The 9,497-nt window shown below is 46.1% G+C and overlaps 1 protein-coding gene across 5 annotated transcripts in view; it reads left to right on the forward strand.

Moving 5' to 3' along the window:
• Positions 1-9,497, forward strand: part of LOC107980810 — a 321,278-nt gene that overhangs the window by 311,279 nt on the left and 502 nt on the right. The gene's annotated exons all lie outside the window — the stretch shown is intronic.

The raw sequence follows: 9,497 nt of genomic DNA on the forward strand, positions 1-9,497 counted from the left end.
GCTGTTTTCCAAAAGTGCGTGCAGTGGCAGCCGCTTCTCCTTAATTCTCGAGCACTTTGTTATCTGAATCCTCGGAGAGACTCTTGTACAAGCGTACATACTCCATTACACCGGGCAGACGCGATAAATTATAAACAAAGCGTCGCCTGCATATTATACATAAGCAAAACAGAATAACATCCCGCAGAGATTTATGAAACGTAAAAGTACGTGAAAAACGCCCCGGCGCGCTTGCATAAGCAACAACGCATTCTAAGATTAATACGGGATAGCATTCCGGAAAGTTACATATATATGCATATTTTCTTCCGCGAATTCGCCCCGCAGCTACGCGGGGAATCCGCGACCCCTTGAAAAATGCATCATCGGAGTCGGCCTGTGTCTCCGGCAGTATATTAGCAGACACACGTCTTTTGGATTATTTCAACGCGAATGAAGAAGTAGGAGGAGAAGAAAAAGTAGAGAAAAAACAGAAGGACGCGTCAAAGAAAGTGCGCGCCGCGGAAAAATTGCAACGCGCGACGAGGACGCATTCGAAATGAATGCGAGCACTCCCGCAGCGAGAAGCGATTTGAAAGCCGAGGCTCATCCGCGTAGGCGTGTGTCTTTCGGATTTACTCAGCCGCGACGAGCATTTGCCTTTTATCCTTCCTCCTGCATGCGGATGAGAAAAGGAATTGTGGCTCTGTGTGTGTGAGTGTGTGTGTGTGTGTGTGTGGTATGTATACAGGATGTATGTGGGTTCGAAAGAAGTGGAAAAGTCAGTATCGCGTCAGGCGGTCGGTGATGAGATAGGATTCAACTCGTGTTTCACATCACCGTACCGAATAATCCAACGATCAGCTGTACTCAGCAAATACGGCCCGGATTAACCGCGAAATCTCGGCGAGCGATCGCTGATCGAGAAGCAGCTATACTGCGCTAGCTTGATATAAGAAACACCTGTCCTCTCCGGCTGGCACACTGCACGTCTCGTGTGGAAATACTTATTACACAGCGTACGTATCACACGAGAGCCGTAGTCATGTAGTAGTCCCTAGTCACGTAGTCCCCAATCTGACACATACTTGCGACGTTAGTTTCCCGTGGGCGCGAGGATAGCTCGCGTAGTTGGCAGCGGTAGGTATTCCATCGATGCTCTAGCACTGGCCACGAGGTATGTCGCGGCTGAACTTATCGGAATACGATACCGAGCGAGGAAATTAGGCTCGCGCGCGCGACTTCTTCCTTCCCACCGGAATTCGCCAAGAGAGCTTGTACTTTTCACGGTCCACGTGTCGGTTGGATCGATCTACTATTCTGCCTCTTATACGACAAAGCTATAGAGTTTCTATTTAGTTTAGCTATAGGTCAGTCTACTATAATTGGGTTACGAAAAAAGTCGAGCGCATAATCCTGAAGCTCGGCGAAGTACGCGCGGAGACACAGTCATTAATAATCACGACGATAATACACGTATATCCGGTAGATATTGTAGGTGTCTCTCGGATATTGCGCAGTGCCCCGTGGAATTGCGCGCATCCGTCGCGCGCAAACATATGTGTGACGATTGTCCTGTGGGATACCGAAGCGACACCCCGCACAGCTTCCGCGTATAATATCCTCCATGCGCACGCGCAGACATCCGCTGCACTTCGACACCACTCCCGTATTAATGCTCGTATATTAATGCACCGCCACTGCGTCGTATCATCAGCGAATCTTCGACTAAGGGCACGGAGATTCGGATCGATCTTCTGATCGTGTTATGCGAATGCGTCGTCGTCCTTTTCGAAAATGCGATTCGAGAATTCGCATTTTAGCTGTCGTAAACATTCGTATAGATCTCGATCCTTTATAAGATTTCACGGAAAGGGCGAGCTTTTTGAGAAGCTCGCCGTGCAGCGCTTCGCGGCGGTATAAATTCCCCTCTCCGTATATAGCTGCCGCGCTGCAGTGGGCTTTATTAAAGTATAAAATTGTCGGTTTCTCGAAATCGAATAAATCAGCCCTCGCGAGCGGGCGAGCGAGAGCGTACATGCCCGTCGACCGTAGGTCATACATATACGTCGTCTCCTTGTAATTTCGGTTATTGCTTTTCTCTGCAGCCTAGCTAGCTCTCGACGAAAATAAACCGGCAGAGCTCTTGCTCCTTTCCTCTGCGCGGATAGCTCGTACATGTACGAGCCCGCAGTTTCCGTCCGCCGTTGTTGGTAATGCAATAATTAGATATCCGTATATACTGTTCCAATTCTAGATCGGAATAAGATCTTTCGGAGAAAGAAGCTATTTTCAGCAGATATAGCTACAAAATGTAATCGTGTATGCGGTAACGGTGGTGCTTAAATTAGCTGGATTCAATTATATAGTATGATTTACGAATTGAAATGTTATTCTCGCACAGTGTATAGGTAAATTCGCTTTATTAATTTCCGAGTTCTCTGAACCAAAGAAAATTCGGAAACGGTAAAGCTGAGTTTACTTATTTCGCGCGGTGGGCCGAATAACTATGCAAAAAATCGAACGTACTTGAAGAGAGAAAATTATTGCATTTTTTTATTACTTCTTTTTACTATAGCACACGCTCTTCGTAAAAAGCAAGTGGCATTTGCGTCATTCGTGTTTTTTAGGCGATCGCGCAGTAAAATTTGTGTGTCGAAAATTTTCGAAACCAAGACCACACAAAACTCTCATAAAAATCTCCTCTGCTCCTGACCCCGCGTGCAGCCCTATTTCAAAGCTTCATAACGCTGGCGCGTCAGACCATCGAAAACGCACCGAGGACGTATATAAATAATCCTCCTCAACATTTTTCTCCGCAGCCCCGTTCATCGCGAGCGAGCTCTCCAGCTCTCCGCCGAGTAATCTTATCCTCGACGGGCCTGCGATTTATGTATTTCAGCTCGGCCAATTTCAATTTCTTCATCTCCCTCTCCCCGTACTTTCATTATCATATTTAACCATTCGTAACTCGAGCTAAAACTGAATTCGCCAAGTTTTCACCCGCAGCAGCAGCCGCTGCCGTTCTGATATATCAATCGAGAGGTTGCAGCAGCAGCAGCAGCAGCAGAGGAGAAAGGAGGGAGAAACTGGCCGAAAAGTACCAGCTCAATTTCCGCGCCCGGAGCAATCGCGGCCGTTCGACGAACCGCGAAAGAGCATAAGAAAGTGCCGCGAGCTCTGTACACTCGCGTGCACAGCTGGCCTGTATAGATGGCAGTGCCTGCACTATATATATACATCCGCTTCGATGGGGCGGCCGAAAAGTTTTTCGAGGGGCGACTGAACCCGAGCTACCCCCTACCCTCTTCGTCGAAATTTTTATCCGGCGCGCGCACTTTTTTGCGACGCAGCCGCGGGATAATATGTATGTATGCGATCGAGCGTCAATGCGCGGCAAAACAAGTGCAGAAAAAGTAGCTAGACGGTCAAACATCCTACTATAGTGGATAAGCGTTAATAATGAATGAGCGCGCGCGTATACAGGTGCGGGGGCAGACAAGTTTATTTGAAGTTAATTATGCAGGAGCGTTAATATTTCAGTTCATCGCGACCGCCGCTCGCCCGGAGCGAGAGGGAGATGTTTTTAGAGAGCTCTGTACGTGCTACTGCTTTTTTCTTTCTTTATCGATCCGAGAGTCTGCGGTCATCAGGGAGGGCGAAATATTATATAAAAATGTTTTTTTTTCTTTGCGACCAGGCTATTCTACAAGTCATATGAGGCTATATTTTCATTCTGCATTTGGCGGACTAACTATTAACAGCGATTATCGCAGTTTAATATAATTCAATTGAAACCGTTGCGTTGAATATCGTATGTTGCGTTAAATTCCAAGTGAATTTCAAGGATGTTCGCTTTTTTTCATAAATTTCAAGCAGCAAACATTTCAAAATCATTCCATCAAAATGCCAATCAAGAGAAGAGTTTTCTAAACTCTCATAATTGCACCGTATCGACAGCTCGCCTCAACAATCATCGCAGAATTAAATACTGCGCGATTCCAGCAAAGCGAAAATTCACCATTCAAGACATCGCGACATCTCGCGTCAACGATCGTCGCGGAATAGAAAACGAAAATACACCACTAAAGCGATGCACAGCCCTTCAAACGAATTTCAAGCTTCGCTTATCGCCCGAAAAATATTAACGCAAAATCGCATCGAATATCCAACTCGCAAAGCTCCCCCCGCATCGTCTCTCGGTGAAAAGATTCGCGGGCGCATAATACACCGAGGGAATTCCGGAGCGGTTTACGCGAGCGATTATACGCGTCGCCGACGCTCGTTATTGTGCGCCGTATACGACGGAGACAACACTTTCCGAACGAGAGAGAGACTCCCTTGTCGCGAGGTGGTCTTGGCTTTTCAAATCATCGGGGCTCGCGAGAACCGCAGACTAACGACGCTCACTTCTTTGGGGATTACGCGCGATTCTTTCTTTTTTCGCGGCAGCATCGTCGTCGAGCCGTGAACAATCAAGTGCGCAGGAGGGCGATTTTTTTCTTTTTATCGCAATGTTAAGCAAAAAAAAATACAGTGTACACAGCCGCGAGGCGTGTGCATAGGAGTATATAGGGAGCTGAAGAGCCTTTCGTTACATGGCTTATTAGGGGCAAGAGCCGCTGCAGAAGCATCAGCGCAGGAACAAATTAAGGCGAAAGAAGCCGAGGAGGTGAATGTAGTGTATGCAGTGGCTTGATAAGGGGAAGGGATGCGGGTGTATGCTGCAGCCGTCCGACGGACAGGTAAGCAGACAGCCGACAAAACGAACCCCTTCGCCTTCATTTGCCAAGAGCATCAGCGTAGTACTTGCTGGTGGTAGTAGCAGCAGCAACAGCCTTTACTTCGGTCACGACACCCTCTCGAGCTAGCCTTCAGCCCTGGGGCTGTAGTCCATGCCTCGTTTCTCGACAACGAATTTCCCCGCAGCTCCTTCAGTCGCGTTCCGGCTCGCGGCGCTTTGCTATAACTATCTCCCTCTCCGACTTCCTCGTTTCATTATCTCTCCGTTATATTCTCCGTCAGTCTATTTATCCTCGCTTTATACACCGAGCTCGGCTGCGCGTTTCGTTACACATTTTCTTCCCTCTTTTTTTCTCATCCGCACGCGCTTATACCTATACACATATATACATACGTAGTTGTGTTTGCAACATCGGTGATTTCGCTCTCCCTCTCGGCAAAAACGCGTCGTCGGACGGGTTCTTCTTTCCGCGTTTTGTACACCACGAATATTTTTACAGCTGCTGGAAGCTCGAAAACGAAAATAGCTTGCTATTCTCGCGCGAAAATGTATAAGATAGTCAGTGAAATCGGCGAACCTTATAGTACAAACGCGCGGCTTGGAATCCATATCCTCTCTCCGAACCGGAGTATAGCCATCAATCACCATCTCGGCTGAAAATACTACGTGTCGAATGAACTAACGTGTATGAGCCCGACGCCACTCACTCAAGGGCTGTGTGTGTGTGTGTGTGTGTGTGTGTATACGCGCGAGGGGTAGGATGAGGCGCGTGCTCGATAATAACGACAGTCGCCGGCCGCCGCCGCCGCCGATAGCCCTAATTTCCCATGCAAATCATAGACGAAATTGGCCGGCGTGTATAAAGAGTCGAGAGGCAGCAGCGCCGGCTATATATAGCGCGCTATATATGTATACACACACACCGAAACGAGCTGGTTCTGATCGATCGCGCGAAGAATGCCGTTCGTTAGGACGGGCTTAATTGTTATTGCGAGCCGTGTACGCATCGATCATGCATGGAAATCAGACGCGCGCTCTCGAGACTATTGTTGTAGCCGATGCTTTATATCCTTTTTTCTCGCTTCTGAGCGTCGAGAGGTCGTTTTGAATTTCCCGCGCTTCGAACGGAAGCGACCAATTGTGATTATGTATAAGTCTGCATCGGATTGATGCATATTCAGGATCGATCGAAAGTGACTTTTTTGCCATTTCGCATATAAATCTTCAAAGCTCTGTTCTGGATTATCCGCGGATTAATAGAATTATACTTAATTAAGTTAATAAAAGATAAATATGGACGACTGTACACGTGCCGAGTTCGCTGATGGATAACAAATAATCGAGAAATTATTAATCTGTCTCAGTATTGACTATGCAAACGTTGGATGTGCCTCGCGCTCGCATGTGTGCAAATTATTTTTGATGTCGGAATTTCATTCGAATTAACTCTTGTGAATTCCTCGCTTTTACATTTTATATATACGATCGATTTTTGTAAAAAAAAAAAATAAAATTTCAAAAATCAACGCGATTAATTTTTCAAAGAATAAAAAAAATTCCTTCCTTTATTTGTAATCAATATTCCGGAAAAATATATAAATATTCGATACCATACAACTCAATCAAGCGCGTATTTAATTTTCAGGAATAATATAAACGATGTATATAATACCACGAAATAATCCGTAAAAATAATGACGAGCGCGCACGAGTGGATTCCGCGTAAATTGAAGCATCAATACGAATCAGAGCTTCTCAATTAAACATCAAACGAATAATCACGATAAATCCCGACACATCGCACTGACAGACCCGCGCGTCGATCCGGCTCGCGAAAACGCGAAAGAGATTAATACTCGCGTCCCTGACTCGCGCAGCGGTTTTGTTCGGATCCACCGACGTGTTTTCGACTTCTCGGGCGTAAGAGAGACCGGGGGATAGCGGCCTCGCCCTTCAAACTCGTCGCATACTCTCTCGGAACATAGACACACACACAGACACACGCGCGCACACATACATACAGGACTGCTTGCCGACGGAGCTTCATCGAAGACTTTGGCGCCTGAGCAACCTCGTAAAATATCCGGTGGTTACGAAGTTCTCGCTCATCCAGCGGGCGACGGCGAGATAGGCCAGCCGATCGCCATGTCTATATATAGTCCTCGCGATATCGAATAAGAATAATAATACTACCGAGATTAAAAGTTTGTTATCGCATACCGAGCGCGATATGGTGCATCTGAGATTCCGAATTTCGAGACAAAGAAGCGCGAATCATCCTCCCCTATCTTCTAACGCCTCGAGTGCAAACATGATATATATGTTATATATGAGAGATGACGAGGACGAAGCCGACGGCTCTATAATATATCCCCAAGATACGAATAAGGGGGTCGCGAGCAGGTCAGATACGAATCGTCGCGTTGGGAGACTTGGAGCGACTATCCCACACTAACATATAATGCACAGTGATCGACGGTGATTTTACGAAAACAACTCTGTGTGTGTGTGTGTGTGTGTGTGTGTGTGTGTGTGTGTGTGCATGGCGAATTACGTCGTCCGAATTACACGCGACCGAGCGGAAGAAATCAAGTGTGAAGGGGTGAGTAAGGAAAAAAATGAACAAGTGTGTATGTGTATGGGTGAGATTGCGAAAGAACGAGCGTGATGAATATATACAGAAGGAAGGTGGAAGTGTACAGCAGCACCGCTGCTGACTTGATTTATGAGCTATGGACGTATGAATTTTAAATTGCTCGCCGAGGTACACGAGAGGACGCTGTCGCGGCCTGATGGTGACTTTATTTTTCTGCCCGCTTCATTTTCAAGTGACTCTTCTGAATAAAATCCAGTCCAGATTGTTTTGGCATATTAAGTCGAGTGGTTTTAATTCCGCGGAAAAGCGAGAGCGCTTAGTTTGGAAAAAATCCGACAAGTTTTATGGATTTATTTTTGCTGGAATTTCGAGTAGCGATTGTAGAGAACGACGGATATTTTTAAAGGATAAATTATGACGGATTATCGATCGATGGAAAGTTTAGCTTTTGTTTGTTTACGTCAATCGTGTGTCGCGTATAATTGTGACCTGCAGTTGTCGGACATGTGAAATTATTCTAAAAATCGTGGGACGTATGCTGAACGTGAAATTCGACAAGTTAAATGCATAGATTGATACAATATTAACACGCTTCCACACGATTGTCGATTTCCATCCCCTATATAATCCGTGTAAGTTTATTCAGTCATTCCGCAGATCGTCCAATATTGGACTAAAAAAGGGTCTAAAAGAAGAGAAGATTAAATTTCAGCGCTCGAATACCGACACCAAGCCAGGCCAAAATTCATACTTGTCGTCTGCACGATCGCACGTCGAAGGAATAAGAATTTCAAAAATCCCGCGCGAAAAAGTCAACAAAAAAGTGGTGCGCGCCAGTAGTCACACGACAGCTTTAAAATTCGTACGGCATATTCCAGACTTGCTCTCGCTCTCTCCGTATATATAGTACGACGACGGCTGCACGCATCTCCGCTATACGCGAGCGACTATGTGTATTTACAAGTCAAATAACCGCGAAATCGGTCTATATCAAGCTCTTGCATACATCGGCTCCTTATATCCGCGTAATTGCCAGCGGTATCGTCGTGAATCGAGATCCAAAGGGACGGAGTTTTCCTTTGATGCTCTCGGTGCCTCAAAGAATCGCCGGGGCATTATCCTATACTCGGCTCTCAGAAGCTGCATAACTTCATCTCTAGCTCTCGATGATAACTATACGTAGCAGTAGAGTTTCCATTTTCTCTTTTTGCGCAGCAATATGAGATGGCCGCTGCATTATTTTTCTCCGTCGGCGGCGGAACTCTTTTATCTCGTCATTAGGATACCGTGTCGTCTATTTATTGACCCAGTTTTTTGAGCTTCCTGCCGGCCGTCGTTATATATTAATAAGCGGCTCCTGTTTTTATTGGCGCTCGCAAGCTCTCGGGTTATTGTTATCGAAAGCCCGCGATAATGGCCGGCCCCGCTTTGTCCGCGTCTTCTTCCGGTGCGCTGCACTTTTTTTGTCCTGCCCCCCTGAAATTGAGATTTTTCATCGAGATTTATATAGAACGCGACTGATTCGATTAAGTACGAAATAAAACGCTTTACTCGAAAGCTCGACGTTCGATCCGGGTTATTGAAGCTTCTGGTCTATGCTATTTCAAGCTTATAATTACAAAAGAAAATAAATTTATTTTTCACTTGGTAACTATAAAATCTTCAATCAAAAACACGCTTAATCCAGCAGACCAGAGACAAGAGCTTGAGAGTGAAATTAGGCGAAGCGCATAACCATCATCCCGGCGAATCACAGGCCTAATCATATGAGTAACCGCGCAATAAAAAGACCATTATTATATCCCCGCAAGAAAGCGTCTCCCCCTGCGTTAATTCAACTCCGGCAACAAGAGACGTCGTCGGCGGTCGCGGCGAATTCCCCGAGCGCGAAACGATATTAAACTGAATTACCGGCGCGGGACACGTTGCCCTGGCGTCGAAAGAAAAAGCGCCGCATTACCAACGATCCCGTACGCTCTAATATAGATTACAGTGTGTAAGATCCCTTTTTTCGAATTCACTGCGTCGTACGCAGCTAATTTTTAATCGTTGCCAAAGACCAAAATAAAAAAGCTCGTTCTTTGAAAGCTCACCCCGCGTTAGTCGAACCGAAGGTCGGATTATCTTCGAAATTAGAACTAATAAAGCTTGCGAGCGAGTCGAGCTGCAAAAAACTAA

This window comes from Nasonia vitripennis (assembly GCF_009193385.2).
Source record: "Nasonia vitripennis strain AsymCx chromosome 3 unlocalized genomic scaffold, Nvit_psr_1.1 chr3_random0004, whole genome shotgun sequence".
In the NCBI taxonomy this organism is placed as follows: Eukaryota; Metazoa; Arthropoda; class Insecta; order Hymenoptera; family Pteromalidae; genus Nasonia; species Nasonia vitripennis.